Source organism: Carya illinoinensis, chromosome 10, assembly GCF_018687715.1.
Source record: "Carya illinoinensis cultivar Pawnee chromosome 10, C.illinoinensisPawnee_v1, whole genome shotgun sequence".
NCBI classification, from domain to species: Eukaryota; Viridiplantae; Streptophyta; class Magnoliopsida; order Fagales; family Juglandaceae; genus Carya; species Carya illinoinensis.
In genome coordinates this window covers 4382492-4401561 of record NC_056761.1, presented here as the reverse complement: position 1 = coordinate 4401561, position 19070 = coordinate 4382492, and the positions used below count along the sequence as shown (strand labels likewise).

The following is a 19070-nucleotide window of genomic DNA, read 5'->3' as shown; positions in this document are numbered from 1 at the left end:
CTATTTATAAGCGGTCCTTGGGAAAGGTACGTACTTTAGTCCAAAAAATTAATAATACCAGGCAGTTGCACAGTAGGAATGAAAATCGAATCAAGTTTTTTTTTTTTTTTTTTTTGTAGTGATGTCACATTCTATAATAAAATATGGTAATATCATTCATTTATATTCGAGTACCTAATAATTATTTATCATCTAAATTAATATTTTTTGAGAATTTTAAGTGCGTGAGGGGCATAGTATTTATTAAATAGTCCAAACTACTGAGTAAATACAATTTTAAAAACTATTAATTACGAATTTAACCGAGACGTGACTTGATATAATGAGATAAAAATATCATTTCATTTGTATCCGGAGATTATATATATGTATATACTTAATTGCTCTCACAGGTAATTGCAGTAGTTCTATAGTCCATATCTACCTGAATATTCTGATATGGGTTGCCCGAATACATATGTACATCTATGTATCCGTGTTATGGGTTCCACGTAGCTACAAGTGGGGATTGCTTTATATTGTGGGGGATAAGGGTTCCATTTTGTTTCCCATGGTGGGCGCGCAAGCGATTAGAGAGCGGCCAAAACAAGGTGAACTCGGTGCTTGCTGATGTCTTTGACAGGCTAATATATATATATATATATATGCTGGTGTTAGCCCCGGCTAATTAACTAGCACACGCCTTCAATGGGACCCCAACTCGGCCTCGCGTCGATGCACATCTCATCCTACAGAATAGTACTCCGATTCACTATCTATGGTATCCAAGCTCTAGCAGCTTCCACAAGATTTTAGTTTTGTATTCCGCGGCCTGTCACAAAATTCTCAGAATTTTTGGGTGTTGATCACTCTCGGCTGTTTAATTTATAACTATATCATGCTCGATCTAATATGAGCACTGATGCATGCTATATACAATCCTAAAGTCATATATAAATTATGCGCACTTTTAAAAAAACGGAGAGTACACTATTAAAAAATGATTCTTTTTAAGTGGGTTCTAGATTTACCCTCTCATTTCAAAGGAACTACTGTGCGGAGCTTGTAGGTTTGGTTTAGCCTTTGAGAATTTTGAATTTTAAGATGAAATATTTATTATTATTATTGTTTTATAATTTGAAAAGGTTAAGAAAAAATTAAATTATTTATTATATTTTATATAGAAATTTGGGAAAACTATAATAATGAGATGAGAATTTTAAATTTGAGATAAAAATTTCTAATGGCCAAACCAAACCGTATACTCTAAAACTATAAATATTATTTTTCATCTAATATATATAATATATAAGACTTTTGCATATAACTTATATATATATATATATATATATATAAGTTGATGGAGGGGATAAATTAAATATCCCAAGCCCATAATGGGTCTCCAAGCCTAGCCCAAGGTAGGGGGCATCATCAAGAGGAAAGAACAAGACTCAAGAAAATGAAATAGGGGACAAAAGGTTGAGGAAAGAAAACGTGTTAGGAGGGAAAAGATGAGATATGACATAAAAAAATGAGATGCAACATAAAAAAAACAATGGATAGAGGATAAAGGGAAGAGACCAGACCACTCTAGGGGGCTTCTTCCATACGACTTTAGAGGCGAGACTTCAACTTTTCCGATGGAGCTTCTTCAACCTCACAACCAGAGTACCAACAATAGGGCCACCATCAAAAGATAGACCTTCGATTTTCATTATATAGTGAGGATAAGAGATTATAAGAGATTGTAAAATAATTATATTATAATGGATTCTCTCTCTCTCCCCAAAAAACGACCCATAGACATAAGCATTATATCGAATCACCTAAATCTGTGTATATCCATTTCTTTTACTTTCTCTGTATTTATTTTTTGTTCATTGTTATGGATGTATCCATGGATACAGTACAGCCACATTGGACCACCGCCAGGGGCTTCAAACCACACTGATTGCTGCCCAAATCAGGGCCGAAAATGACTATTTCTCTCATTCTGACCACTTGTGCCAATTTTAGGTATTAACAATCAATATATAAACATACTAGCTACCATCAAAATCACAAATATATTTATGGTCAGATGATCATATGACAGGCTTTAGCTAACTTGGCTATGAGTGTGTCTCCAAAATTCTTTTAATAATTCATTGATTTTTCTTGGTGTCCATAGGACATAAGTCCCTTTATTAAGTTGGCCGTATATATGGATCTCTTGTTAGGAACAAGGACAAAATTAAAGCAAGTATGCCACTTTCTTGGATTGGTCATTACATGTACTGTTTATATATAATATGCGTATCAATTAGCTACTTGATGAAGAGATCAGAATTTGCATTTGGAATATGGGTTTCAAGAATCTCCCTGACATGAAAATAAGGAATCTACTTTTTCCCAAGAATTTTGTATTGATCGAAATTCTTTTTAGTACTGGTGCCAAATGGTTTTGCTTGAAAACGCAATGGTACTACTGTCCTTAGAAGTGACGTGGATGAAATTAAACGTCACAGTATATATATAGATCGAAGGCTATAGATCATATATGCATCTATATATACAAAGTACGTACATTATAGTATAATTAAGACATACATGATGCTGTTTCTATATTAGATATAGTAATATGCCGTCTCAATTTAACACATAATATTGATCGAAGATCACGGCAAGATGACGATGAATTGACAAGATGCATGCCGTTACGTATATGTAACAAATCCCGGATGTTATCTTGTTTTTTGTTGCAATCCAATCGAGTTGGCAACTTGCGATTGTGATAGGCCGGAAGAATTTCAACATTGGGAATTAATCTGCAAATGGAGACGTTCTTGATATTATGAATAATGTTAGATATAGTCGTTGGGTGCGTAAGCGTCGTGTAATTCTTTTGAAAAAGAATGTGGTCAATTATTAAAAAATAGATTGCGCAGTGCTTGTGCACTCCATAATTACAAATATTATTTCTTATATATATATATATTACTAGCTTCCTTCATTACTACAAAGCATGATGATCAACTCTTCAATATAGACATGCATTCAAGTATTTTATGATCTTCTAAACATGAAAACACTTGAATGGTCTTAACTAGCTAGTTTTTCTTCTTCTCTCTTTATTGGCCTTTGGCTATGCACGCAATTAATTCGTTGTCCAATATGCATAAGTGGAAATGAAGAAAGTGGTGCATTGAGGCCGTCCAGCAAATAGCAAACCATTTACGAGGGTCTATATATATAAAGAAAGCAATTTTTAGAAAAGTTACCCACGAAATAGAATATACATAGCTAGTTAATTAATAGGGATTACGTACGTACCAAGAAACGACGTTTTTGGTTTGAATTTTCCGATCTCTCCGGACGTGATCTCGTTGCAAAAAACTAATTATTATTTTTTTTTTCCACGAGAGTGGTTTGTGTCATCAACTAAGTATTTGCTACCAATGTAAGTGTCTTGGAAAAAAACAAATTGTGGGAAATGGATAAATATGTAGTAGTGAGGTCGCTAAATTTAGGGCACAATTCAATTGAGTGTGAGCGCTGCATGCATGCATGCGTTCCCCTGGCCTAAGCCACGAGCAAGCAGAGAATTAGGGCTCCACACTGCGTAGTATTAACATACTGTACGTGCATCGATCCATCAAATCCACCAAAACGTAGGTACGCCATGTACATATCTTTCTTAGTTTGTTTCAAAAGACCCTAACACCAGACAAGGTGATCCGTCGTGGAACAGTCCGGCCGGCTAGAAATGGCCCCACAAGGTGTGGCAAAGTGGGCATCTAATCACCCTCCAATCATCACATTAACCTTGTCGCGTACCTCATGTTATAATGTCCGAGAACTGCAAAATCCATTTCAAGTTTTCGATATTGCAACTAAGAATGGTCTGGTCAAATTTTCACAGACAAATGATTCAGCTTTTACAAGACTGATCAAATAATAATGTCTTCGCACTAATATTATATATCGCGCACCCATAATAAAAACCCGAGGGGGTAATAACTTAAAAAAAGTACTTGTGTTTGAGGGCCTAAAGAATGGTGCGGGGAGCGCGCGATCGAGTACCAGGGCTCTGCCTTGTGAATGGGTTGTCTCGATCGATCAGTAGCTAGCTAGGTTGTGAATGTTTGAAATCTCTTTGCTGCAATTCCAAGAGATCATAGGAACCAATGATCAACGATCCATCCTTTTACATTTTCTTTTCATCTGTCTCCAACACCATGCAAAGGCACGGTTTCAAAGAGTAGGGTGCATGTGTGCGTAAGATGCTAGTAGTACTTGAATATGGGGATACAACTTGTTGGTGCTTATAATTGTAAGAATATAAATTAAATGAATAAATTGATCACTAATCTCTTCAATTAAGTTTTCAGGACAACATTAGAATGGAAATCTTGAGTTTGAATTTTGATTTTATACTTAAATTAAATCTAAATGCACACTATAAGGAATGTAATTGATATCTAAATTAGATAATTCACATTTTCCCATCGCAAGAATTTTGTCCTTTAACATGATACATAATCTTGTTTCTTTAATTTGTCAATTTGTACAAGGAGCTGGGCGGATTTAATTTTATATATATATTGGAAAAATGTGAAGACGAAATAAAAACAAGTGTCCAAGTTAATTATTTTATGAATATAATATAAATAATTAAATCCACATCTTTTCATAAGATTAAATTTGTGAGATAAGTGATGATTTCAAATGACATCGATCAAAGTAGAGATGTTGAATTCGAATTCTGACTTTACACTAATTTACTCCATTTAACTTATAATTAATATTCTATGTGTTGGGCATAAGCTTAAACTTTTGGAATTATAAGTAATAATTTTCACAAATTAAATCTGTTAATTTGCAAGCAGTTACCACTTTCTCGAAATCACTCGAAAGCTAGCTGATAAAAACACTTTTGACTCTATCAACAACAAAAAAACGATCTACTTTACGAAATAGGCTAGGCCGACTTTAATTAGCCCTCACTACAAGAGAAGCGGGTTTTTGTGACCAAAAGGATTATTTTCAAAGAAAACCGTCGAAAATAGTCATTTTGATCACAAAAACTCGCTTCTATTGTAATGCTTTGTAGTACATGCACTCAAACTGATATGATCATCTTCTTCCTGATTTCTAGGAATTTCAAATCATTTCGATCGATGCACCATTTTCCTTCGTTCTTTCCATTCAAACTTATGTCAATGAAAGTAGAAAGTACACCCTTCTTTAATTTAGTTCTCTTTCATTTTTGCTAACTTTGCAGTCCACAATCGATCGAGGAACAAAAATCTTGCACTAATATTTCTATATAATATATAAAGTATTAATATTCTTTGCAGCACTTGGCTTTTTTATTTTAAAAAGGACGAAAATAAAAAGTTTTCTCCTTTTTATCCTGCATTATTATTACAAAGACTGATCTTTTCCACCCATGCATACTGGCTGGCCTCTTTCTTATACATCCTTGACTGAATGTCTTTCTTTCAATTTAGAGATCAGATTGAGACAAATGGAGATCAAGACAACATCGATCGCAAACTTTTGCATGCAAAAACTCCCATTTCTTTAACAAAAAGGTCTCAATTATGGAAATCACTTTCTCTTCTAAAAGTGCTGGTCGGTCAAAGACTCATCATGATTCGTCCATTCTTATTTAGTATGAACCTTTATGAACAATAATATTCTAACCAATCAAAGTCTGTGCTTTAAGCCTTTTCATGTGCTTGCATGAGCCAATTAAATAGAAAATCGATCGTGCACTATGTACTTTCCTTAAAAAACAAAAAAAAAAAAGTCCATCATGCACTCCATGGCCAGCTTTTTCCTCAAACGCCAAGTTTATAATTATTATCTAAAGGAGATCGAAAACCCATTAATCAACATGAAAAAGTTATGAAAAATCGATCACCAGTTCATGATCTCTGATTCTTTTAACATATATTATATATCGCATAAAAGAAGAGGCACTACTTCTACTCATCAAAAGCTATTGCTAGCTATTTGTCGATGATGACGATGATGACCATTGTCTTTTTGGTCCGTGAAGTGTTACATGCACCATGAATATGATCGTACATTGGTATTTTTTGATCGAGTAGAGTACTGATGAAGATCAAACGCAGAAGCTAGCTATGAGAAGTTGGACCAAACTAATATAATTATTTGTTTTCATGAGCTACATCTTATTTGGATTCAGTGTTGAAGATCGATGCACATCTTATATAGTGTAAGGAGATTAATTTAGACCTGATCATTAAGATCATAGTAATATCATTCCCATTAAATTCAATTTTTCCCGCAATTTAAACTGGTCGATCCTGGCCAGGGGAAAGGAAAAAGAAGACGAAGTTTGCCTGTAAATGTATGAATCAGGCCAACATAGGACTCAATTAAATTGTAATTAATGATATGACTGTAAGAATAATGCTCGATACAAACCTTAGAAGTATAAGTCTCATGCAAACCACAAACCTTTCGTAAAAATATGGATCAGTACTCCACCCGAATAAAGTGGCCGTGTTTTACTTCTTTTCATGCATGGTGAGGTCCATTTTTTTAATAAATGCCTGCTCAAGACTTGTATATTTTGAGTTTGTACAAATCATTACTCATTACTACAATAGTAAAGTAAAGTTATGAGATTGTCCTTCATAAAAAGAAAGGCACGAAAAACCAAAAAGTAAAGTTATGAGATTGTCCTTCATATATAATTCCTGGAATACTATCCTTGGGTTCATAGAATTGATTGAAATCACGCTAAGTTGAAATTACAGATCAAATTACAGAGAAGGTTTGGTGGTGGTCATGATCATGATGACCCTTTGCAGTAAGTGCTCCAAACTAATTACAGCAGAGTTTCAGCCTTCAGGAAGATGATCACAACCTATAATAACATGTTTGCACTCATCACTTTCATGATGTGCTGTAGCTGCTAATGAAAAAAAAAAAAAAACTGAAAGATATTGCAGTTCCTTCCAATAATCCAGCAAAGAATTAGCAAGATTATGCACGTATATCTATTAAAAGCAAGTGGAATACACATAATTATCACCATGTCAATTATCACTAGCTACTTTATTTACCACCATCGAGCTTAATTAAAGAAACATTCCAGTACTTTGTGCTAGCTCATGGTGTGTTTTTCCATATATCAAAATGATATATTCATAACTGACAGGACAATTCAGATTATTCTAGGTCAGAAATAGTACAAATTTTACATGTCAATGCACATAATCACTGATCTTCACACTATTGCATGACAACATGGAGTTAACCTTGTCTTTTTTAGCTTTATGAGACAGCAACTAGTGCGACTTTGATTCATGGACAAAAGAAAACCCTTTTGCTATTCTATATTTTACCTGCTCTCTTGGATTGTCCCTGCCTTCCCCAATTAACGAAAGTTGTCACATTTACGTTTTCCCACATCCCACTAATTTTGGGTGGTGATCTAGTTGCAGTAAAAGCAATTTAAGCTAATGCTTAATTACGTTCGACTCTTTCTCAACTTTTTCATAAGAACCAACTTTGATATGAATGTTTCTGACTTCTCAAAAAAGAAAAAATTGATTGATTATGAACCCATAAAATGTAATGACATGATCTTTTTTTTCCCAATTTAATTGTGTATAACTTTTAAAAATTTGAAGTGCAGGTTTCTTCAAAGTCCCAATTCATTTATGAAATGACATTACTTATTGCCCAACTAATAAAGCACAAAAGAATCTTTGCTCCAGACATACGGGTTTTCATGAATCACGTTCCCTATCGATATATAAAAGGTACGAGTATTTGGGATTGGACCTATCCTGTGTAAAGTCCAGCACGATGATTTTCTTTATCATGGCCCACTAAAACTGGGATCAGTCGGCCCGATTAACCCACACAAGAAATGGTCCTTGCCTTTCATGGCTTTCATGGTCTGACAATATAAAAGCATGACTTGCAAATTTGCAATTTGGGAATGGGTCTTTGTTCCAAACCCCAAAGATTGGTAACCCTCATACAGTCAGATATATGTCAATGCAAGCATCAAGCTCAATAGGGGTGTGAGAATTTCGGTTGAGATCGAAAAAATCGACCAAACCGATAAAAGAATCGGTCGGTCTTAATCCAAGAAAGTAAAGAAATTCAATTTTCAATCCTGTCTCAAGATGAGATTTTTTCATTCCGGACCGACAGAATTTATTTTTGTTTTTAACACACATTTTTACACTAGAGAGCAAAGTTGGGGGCAGAGTAGCTGCTCCCTTGGGATTGTTCTGGTAAAGGAGTTGGAGATATTATTATAGTTACAAGGGATTTGGGAGATATGGTAAGGAGTGAGAAATGAGAAAAGTCGTAAAGAACTTCCATTTTTATTTTTTCATGTTTTATTTTGTTTTATTTTTTTTTGTTTGTTTATTTATTTAATTTTCTTTCTATGTAATTATCCACCTCGGCACTATTCGTGCCATTTGTGCACTACAGGGACTTCCTTTAGCAAGACTCATTCCTTTAATGTGAGTGGGCTTAATTATGGATTACTCTTTCTTAAATATACAGAGAGAATGTATTTTGATTAGTGGACTTCTACTTAAATCGGTCTGGTCGGGTTAGGAGGTGATGGATCGAAATTATCATTTTTTACGGACCGGACCGAACATCCATAGGGATAGGTAGTTATCAGTCCGATCCAATCTTTTTTTCTTTTTTTTTCAAATAAATTACTAAAAAAATTTATTTAAATTATTAAATTAAAATTAAATTAATTATTAATGTAGACTTAATGTAAATTATATAAATAACTCATTAAAAAAATATTTTATATGATTAATGATAATAAATTAGAAAAAAATCACATCATTAGTTTATATAATTATTATATAAAAATAATATATTAAATTATTAAAAATATTTTTAAAATATATATAAGAATTCAATCCGATCTATTCTAAAATTTATAGACCCAAAAATCGAGTCAAATAATTTCGATTTATAATTTATGAGATGAAAATCGACCAATTTAAATTTGGATCCCATCCATTCGGATCAGTCTGGACCAACCAACTTACGTCCTATCATCCAAAAGAAAGGAAAAAAACAAAAAAAATGATTTGGTTTTAGGGGTGTGGAAAAACAATATCATGGTGCAACATCCGCTTAATGATATAGCCCGAAAACCTACTTAATAAGTTAAAATGTTTTTTTTTATAATTTTTTTTCATTCCTTTTTTTATATTCTTAAATATTAAAATTATTAAAAAATACTTTCTTAATCATTAATTTATTTTTTATTTTTTTGAAAAAACCATTCGGAAACTACTTCGGAGTCAAATTCGGTCCCAAAGTATTTCTGTTTCACAATTATTGATATACTAGTTATTTGTACTCTGCTGCTGCTTTTTCTTCTCCTTTCACCCTCAGATATTTCGTTTTCATTTGGCTTTTCTGGTTTAGTTCTGGTGTTTCCTAGTGAGACTGGAGAATCTGACTTCTCTCCTTCAATTTCTTCATTTAATCCATTTGGGTTTTCATTTGCCTGGCCCTTCTGAATCTCCTACACTATGGCTCCCAACCAGCCCATCGTTAAAGAAGTTACTGGCTGGCTGCGTGTTTTCGCTGATGGTACAACCGACCGCACTTGGACCGGACCACCTCACCGAGGATTCATTGATGGAGTTGCAACTCACAACGTGGTGATCGATACAAATAGCAGTGTCGCAGTTCGGATTTATATCCCAGAAAAGAACATGATCGATACCCAAGACAAAAACAAGCTTCCCCTCCTCCTTCAATTCCATGGGGGCGACTTTTGCATCAGCCGTGCCGATTGGTTCTGTTGAATCAACCCAAGTATGAAGGGCTGCACATGCACCATTCGGTGCTTTGTTTTATCAGGCACCCACCTCATGATTTCAACAGCAAATTGATGCACCGAAATTAATTAGCAACTTGTTGAGGAGAACTTTTTCTATAAATAGGAGAGTTCTGATTTGCATATGAGTGTCAATGGGAGAAGAAAAGAAGAGAGAAAGAGGGTATGTGAGGGAGAGAAAGAGGATTTATAGAATTTTTATAAATCTCATATAAATTCTATAAAAGAGGTTCCAGTGGACGTAGGCAATTTGTTGAACCACTTAAATATTGTCTAGTGTGAATTTTGGACGGCCGGAGTTCGCAACAATTGGTATCAGAGTACTGATTCGAGCTGTCCGAAAATTCAAGTTGGTCAAAGTCAATTTTTGACAACTCCAGGGTTCCTCGCGTCGAGACGAATCCGTTGCCACAAACGGAATCGAAAATGGAGGTTAGAGGAGCCCACACGCGCCTCGAGAAGATCGTGCACATCTCACGCGACAGACGATCATGACCATTCATTTTCCAAATCCATTTTGGGCTTGATCTAAACCATTTGGAGTCTGATTTTAACGATCAAATAGTACTTTCCAACTATTTAGATCATTCTAGACTCATCCGTACGGTTAGAATTTTAAAATTTTGTGTCTAAATTTTCTAAATTCAAATGGAAATATCTGAAAGAGATAGGAGCTCTGAAAATGCCAGTAGCTCTGGATGTCGGTCCACAGTGTCAAATGCCAAGTTTGAAGTTAAGAAATTCGATGGAACAAGCAACTTCGGCATGTGGCAGTGTGAAGTCATGGACGTTTTGATCCAAAAAGAGTTGGATATTGCGTTGGAAGGAAAGCCAGATGATATGACTGATCAGGATTGGAAGAAGTTTAATACCCAAGCTTGTATTACAATTTGGTTATGCCTTACCAAAAAACAAAAGTGTTTTGTCATAAGAGTGACAAATGCTAAGGAACTTTGGAAGAAATTGGAGGATAAGTTCATGAAGAAGAGCATTGAGAGCCGTTTGTACTGGAAGAAAAAGCTCTTCAGATTCCAATTTCGTGAAGGTATTTCTATGTCTGAACATTTGAATAGTTACAACTAAATTCTTGCTGATTTGATAAACTTAGATGTTGAAATCGAAGATGAAGATAAAGCTTTACTTTTGTTAAATTCATTGCCTGATACATATGAGGATTTAATTACTATTCTATTATATGGGAAGGAAAAGATTAGTTTTGAAGATGTATCTAGTTCTTTAATTAGCAATGAGTACCGAAAAAAGGATAAGCAGGTACAACAAGATACATCAAGTGAAGCTCTAACAGCAAGAGGGAGATCACAGTCAAGATATCCCAGAAAGAAGAACGGTTTTAATCGAAAACCCGAGCCACATCATGTGGTTCATCAGTCGGCAGAAAACTCGCCAGAGACGGTGTTCCTTTTGTCGCAACAAATGACACTGGAAGAAAAGATTATCCCAAGCTGAAGGGACAACAGCAGAATCAACCTACCACAGCCAATGTCGTGGATAGAGATGATGATTCAGATTTTGCATTGACAAGTTCATCATCCATTTGTCGTTCCGATGAATGGATTATGGATTCCGGATGTACCTATCACATGTGTCCCAATAGGTACTGGTTTACTGACTTCACAAAGATTGAGAGTAGAGCAGTAATTATGGGCAATGACAGTGCTTGTAAGACTCAGGGAATATGTAGCATTCGGTTAAAGCTGCACGATGACAGTGTCAAGACTCTGACAGAAGTTGGGTACGTTTCAGACTTGCAGAAGAATCCCATCTCACTGGGATTTTTGGATTCAAAGGGATTCAGAATCACCATTGAAAATGGAACTCTCAAAGTACTAATGGGAGTTCAGGTGGCAATGAAAGGCTTGAGGCGAGGAAACTTGTACTTCTTGCAAGGAAGTACTGTTGATGGAAGAGATTCCACATGCTGTGAGAAGTTAGATGAGACTGATGCCGACACCACCAGTCTTTGGCATATGCGTATGAGACACGCTGGAGAAAAAGTTTTGAAAATACTAGTGAAACAAGGCTTACTCAAATGTGCCAAGACTGGTAAACTGTCTTTCTGTGAGCACTATGTATTGGGAAAGCAAAGGGGGATCAAGTTTGAAACCGCAGTACACAATACACAGGGAATACTTGACTATGTGCACTCCGATGTTTGGGGACCTACCCAAAATGCATCTTTGGGAGGTAAGCATTGGTTTGTAACTTTTGTTGATGATTATTCTCGTTGTATGTGGGTGTATACGATGAAGAATAAAGATGGAGTGCTGAAAATCTTCCTTGATTGGAAGAAAATGGTTGAGACTCAGACTGGCAGGAAGATCAAGCGGCTCAGATCTAATAATGGAGGTGAGTACACTTCAGACCCCTTCATGGAAGTATGCCGGAGAGATGGAATTATTAGACACTTCACTGTACGAGGTACACCGTAGCAGAACGGTGTGGCAGAATGAATGAATCGTACTTTACTAGAGAAAGTGCGATGTATGTTGCTGAATGCTAGATTCAGTAAACAATTTTGGGCTGAAGCTGTGACGTATGCCTGCCACCTCATCAACCGACTACCCGCAGCTGCCAATGACGGGAAGACACCCACTGAAATTTGGAGAGGTACACATGCTACTGATTATAACTCTTTACACATTTTCGGATGTCCTACTTACTATTATGTTAAAGAAAGTAAGCTTGATCCTAGAGCCAAGAAAGTAAAATCCCTGGGCTTTAGTACTGGTGTAAAAGGGCATAGACTCTGGTGCATAGAGTCCAAAAAGGTGATCATCAGTAGAGATGTAACATTTAACGAATCTGAGATGCTTAAGTCACATAAGCATAAAGATTCCAGTGAAGGCAGCAGTGATGGCAAAACATCAGATGATTCGTAGAGTGTGAAGTTTATTATTTCAAAGAAGTTGGAAAAGCATGGACAAGATGAGGTTGATAATCCAGTCACGGTACCTCCATGTCAACCCGAATCAATAGCAACCAACAGACCGAGACGAGAGAAACGTGTACTGACACGTTTTGCAGACTATGTGACATATGCATTACCAGCTGAAGGGGGTGAGATCCCAACCACTTACAGAGAAGCCATACAGTCCAGTGAACAAGTTGAATGGACAAAAGCGATAAATGAAGAGATGTAGTCTCTTCACCAGAATCAGATTTGGGAGCTTGTGCTGCTTCCAAAAGGAAAGAAGACAATTGGCTGTTAGTGGATCTTCAATCAAAAAGATGATCAAGCTGCTAAAAATGGAGTGCGATACAAAGCTAGGTTGATAGCCTAGGGCTACGCTCAGACAGAGGGAATTGACTACAGTGAAGTATTCTCTCCTGTTGTGAAGCATTCATCCATTCGGATATTGCTAGCTTTGGTTGCACAATATGATCTTGAGTTAGCACAACTTGATGTGAAAACAACTTTCTTACATGGTGATCTAGAAGAGGAGATTTACCTGTCTCAACCAGAAGGGTTTAAAGAAGTTGGAAAAGAAAATTAGGTATGCAGTCTAAAAAAGTCTATCTATGGCTTGAAGCAGTCACCTCGACAATGGTATAAGCGGTTTGATCATTTTATGATGGATTTGAAATACACTCGTTGCCAATACGATCACTGTGTGTATTTCAGAAAGCTTGCAAATGGATCTTTCATTTATTTGCTTTTATATATAGATGATATGTTAATTGCATGTAAAAGCAAGGAGGAGATAGATCGCTTAAAAACTTAATTAAGTCATGAGTTTGAAATGAAAGATCTAGGACAAGCACGAATAATACTGGGATGAAGATCAGCAGAGATAGGGTGAAAGGTACAGTTCACCTTACTCAGAAGCAGTATCTGAAAAGAATGCTGCAGCGCTTCAACATCGACTCAAAGACGAAGCTGGCGAGTACTCCTATGGCCCCATATTTCAAGTTCAGTGCATTGCAGTCTCCTAAAACCGATGAAGAGCGGGACTACATGAGGAATGTCCCATATGCAAGTGTTGTTGGAAGCTTAATGTATGCCATAGTGTGTACACGACCTGATATCTCCCAGTCCGTTAGCTTAGCTAGTCGCTATATGCATAATCCTGGAAAGGTTCATTGGTATGCGGCTAAGTGGACTCTACGGTATATTTTGGGGACTGTAGATTTTGGAGAAAAGTGAAGATAATATAGTAACTGGATATGTTGACTCAGACTATGCAGGTGATCTTGACAAACGCCGATCGACAACTGGATATGTGTTCACTATGACTGGACGACCAGTTAGTTGGCGATCAACTTTGTACTCAACAATTGCACTATCATCAACTGAAGCTGAATACATGGCTGTAACAGAAGCCGTAAAAGAAGCTATTTGGTTACAAGGATTGATAACAGATTTAGGCTTTAAGCAACAAGAGGTTACCGTTTACTGTGACAATCAGAGTGCAATTCATTTGGCCAAGAATTAAGTGTATCACTCTCGAACAAAACACATAGATGTCCGATTTCACTTTGTACGTGAAATATTAGAAGAAAATGACATCAAACTTCAGAAGATTGGCATTGAAGATAATCCAGCAGATATGTTGACGAAAGTCATCACAGGGATCAAGTTCTAACACTGTTTGGACTTGATCAATATTGTACACTGCTGAGAACCCTCGGGTGCATTGGAGTGTATTCGATAGCAGAAGTCTCTCATATCAAAGAAAGATGTGCATTCATTTGAACAATGAATTTGCAAGCAGCCTGGTATGACACACTTGGGTGGAGGGGGTGATTGTTGAATCAACCCAAGTATGAAGGGCTACACATGTGATGCCCCCAAATTCCGTTTGGGATCGGACGGATATTTGAAGCGTCGAGACATGCAACACAAGGTTAGCTGCCCCCGTTCATGACATATAAGATGCAATATTCCTAACATGCATCTAACAATATGCAATATTCGCAGCGGATAAATTTTTTTTTCTTTAGCAATACTATGCACCAAATTGAAAATATCCCAAATGCTTAAAACATACTTCATACATAAAAATCCATTGAACAACTAAGATCACAACACTAGTCCAAAATGGTTATGATCCAAAAAGTACTAGAGATGCAACTCAATCGTACAAGTAGTAATTTACGTTAATTACTATATTAACATTTATGTCGCATCGTCGCTTAGTCAACTGTGTCTAGTTGATCAGCTCCTGATTCTCCTTCAGGTCCTGTAACAAGATCTACCATTCGGGGGGAATGGTAGTTGGGACTACCAAAGTGAGATTTGATTACAAATCTCAGTAAGTTAACAAAAAAACTTCCACACAAGCTAATAATGCATGGATGACAGTAAAAGTATAAATGCATAATCAAATTCATAAGTAATTAAAGCATAACTTGGCGTACAACATAACATAATTGACATAACTTAAATTGAAACATGAACTGAACTTGACTTGACATGAACTTGATCTGAAACTTGACTTAGTATGAACTTGCTTTGAAACTTGAATTAACATGAAAAATACATACTCCACAGTTGTTGTGGCCCCATGTATTCTACACAAACTTGACTTAACATGAAAAATACATACTCCACAGTTGTTGTGGCCCCATGTATTCTACGTATAAATACATACTCCACAGTTGTTGTGGTCCCATGTATTCTACAGAAACTTATTCTTTAACTGCTTAAATACATACTTCACAGTTGTTGTGGCCCCATGTATTCTACGTGTCACAATTGATGTGTCTCACGTAGTGTATGCGCCACAATTGCTGTGACCCCATACATAAGTAATCAAGATGAAACGTGACTGTAATACGAAATGACTGAAGCCCTGACGTAACATAATGTGATTTGAACATAACTTGAAATACATTAACAACTTGAGATAGAAACATTTCATAACATGACATAACATATAATAGACAACATATTTAACATGACATACTTGCAACAGTGAATATTACATGACTTGACATACATGTAATAGATGACATACTTAGCATGACGTACTTGTAAGATATAGTAATACATGACAGAATATATTATGTAATAGATAAAAATTTGATGACAGAATAAATTCTGTATAATAGACAATTACATGATAACTTGGCATGACATGACATATATGATAACACACATACATAAACTGTAGTTCCTTTATTTAGCACACATACACAGTAGACTGCTAGTAAGTTAAAAGCTAACTTATCTCGATCTCCGCGTTTCTTATAAAACTTCAAGTGCGATCACGAGGAACTGTAATTAATGATTCTAAAAGTTAGAACTAGATCACTAATAATTTGAAATATGGAAAATACTAACTTAAAGAGTAAAATTTTCATTTTACTCTCTACATGTGGAAAAATGACCGTTTTACCCATAACTTAAGGATTTTGCATACTAACTCCAAAAATTTCTAAAATTTACATTCCTCATGTAAATTTTGTCCTAAACTTAAATATCAATTCAAAAAAATTTAAAACAAAACACAACTACGAAGAACACACTATGGCCGAAACATCTATAGGTCATTTCCCTTATTTTTGTTGCAGTTCCTTCCAACTTCAAAACTCATGTTTAAACCAAAATTTTGCAACAAACATCTTCCAATCCTAAGTTCAAAATCATACTTAAAACATCCATTTAGAAAAAGCTAATAATTAACACCAAACTTTTTTGTAAAAAGATCCAAGCACTTGAATCATAAGTTTTGACCTTAAATCAAAACATCTCCAAGAATTTCAAAAATCAAATCTTACTTCTAACATATTCATAATATCATCCTAACATCAACCATGTTTTAAATCATCAAACTAAAGTCACCAAAATCACAAAATAACATTTGGAGTTTTTGGTTTTACACTTAGTCCAAAAACAGAAACTTTTTCCTCAACTAGTTTTGATAAATATCTTGATTTATAACTTATAAATATATGATCTTCAAACCAAACCATCACATGGTTTAAAAAGATGTCCTAAAACATATATAAGCTTCTAATTCAAGATCACATGGTTAGAAATTAACCAAAACATAAATTTAGCCAAGAATATCCACACTTTGGCTTATCTGAATATCTCTTTACATAAAATTTCATATCTTTGAAACTAACATCAAATATTTTCAAAATAATAATATAACATGTATATAAGATGCTTAGGATCTTCCAATAAAATTATTAAAGTCATTAGAATAGGTTTAGACCACCAAAGAGTTAAACTTTCTCAAAACAGAAACTGTTTTTCTTCTTCCAGTTTCTAAGTTTCTAAATCTAAGAAAATATTTCATCAAAACCTTTAATCATGCAAAAATCCTCAACCAATAGTCATATATACATGTTAACAATACTCCATAAAAATTTCGGACCAATATCTATCCATTAGCTTGGTCAAAAACTCCAAACTATAACATATTCTCCAGTTTATCTCCCAGAATGACCTTTCTATAGTTTATATAATATTTGACTGACCAAATGATCTTCAAATGGGGTAAATAACATATCCATGTAAACTAGACTCAAAAAGGAACAGCTTATATGAAGGAAACTTTATGATAAAACACTTACAAAAGCTTCTAAATGGGTATGCAAAAGAACTCCTAAAAGCTATCCGAGAGAAAGTATTTGATATTCTTTTAAAGGAACGTGTAAATGAAGATAAGTTTGTAGGTGATGACTGGAGCTACTTATGGACGAGATAAGGAAGATGATAAGGCTGGAGTTGAGAGTTGAGTGTAGTTTTCTCCTACCCAAAATATCTATAAAAGATTATCTCATAATATTCTATCCAATAATATCTACAAAAAATCAACTTAAGATATTTTTATCTAATAATATCTATAAAAATCAACTCAAAATATTTTTACCCAATAATATTCACGAAAATTACCTTAAGATATTTCTTTTTATCCAATAATATCTACAGTTTTGAATAGACATTTTGTCCGAAAATATGAAAAAATGTTATTGCGCCATAAGACTTTAAATAACCCTCCGAGTCTAATGGCACAAACCATAATACATTTTGACACTTCTAACTATCTCCAATAATCAAAAGCACACTTCTGATACCATAGTAAATAATAACACTAACTATGTAGTTAGACAAAAATCTATACGATTAATGGATTCGTGAAAACTTATGGGGTTTTAACAAGGTTCTTAAAGTTAATAGAAATTTCACAATTGAATTTTTAGCAGGCTGTTACAACACATGCACCGTTCGGTACTTTGTTTTATTAAGCACCCACCCCATGATTTCAGCAGCAAATTGATGTACCGAAATTAATTAGAAACTTGTTGAGGAGAACTTCTCCTATAAATAGGAGAGTTCTGATCTGCAGATGAGTGTCAGTGGGAGAAGAAAAGAAAAGAGAAAAAGGGTACATGAGGGAGAGAAAGAGAATTTATAGAGTTTTTGTAAATCTCATATAAATTCTATAAAAGAGACTCCAGTGGACGTAGGCAATTTGCTGAACCACTTAAATATTGTCTAGTGTGAATTTTGGACGGCCGGAGTTCGCAACAGGTTCATGTACTACCATTTCTATGCATGCCTCGTGCGCACGGCCCGAGCCGTCTGTGTCTCTGTCTACCTTCCACTCGCTCCCGAGCACAAGCTCCCAGCTGCATGCGATGAAGCTTACGCTGACTTTCGTTGGAACCATGGCTCGAGACATATGCTGATTTTGCACGAGTCTTTCTCGTTGGGGATAGCACATGTGGGAATTTGGTGCATCAATTGGCGGCCAGAGCAGGGGATACTAATACAGACCCCGTCCATCTCTCGAGCGGTATACTTTTACACCCGGGCTTTCTAAGAGCCGAACCGAGCAAGTCATTTTTGGAAACACCCGAAATGCCATTGCTAACACGTGAAATGGTGAATAAATTCATCAGCTTGGCATTGCCTGTTGGGAGTACGAAGGACCACCCGATTACGTGCCCAATGGGCTCGCTGGTGCTGCCGCTGACCGGCCTTAACTGCCTCCATTTCTAGTTGTGGTGGCGGAGAATGACCTGCTTCGAGACTTGGAGTTGGAGTATTGCGAGGCCATGGAGGCTGCCGGCAAGGATGTAGAGGTTTCGATGAATCGTGGGATGGGTCACAACTTCTATTTCAACAAGTTAGCCATTGACATGGATCCGGAGTCTGCGGCTCAAGCGGATAAGCTAATTGAAGCAATTACAAACTTTATTAGCAGGCATTAGTACAGCTTAAGGTCAGCCTTATCGGATAAGGTTTCTGAAGCAT

At 35.7% G+C, this 19070-nt stretch overlaps 1 pseudogene; it reads left to right on the top strand.

Annotated features, from left to right (window-relative positions):
* The first annotated feature begins 9527 nt into the window (after positions 1-9527).
* LOC122278086 lies at positions 9528-19027 on the top strand (annotated as a pseudogene).
* Positions 19028-19070: the final 43 nt, after the last annotated feature.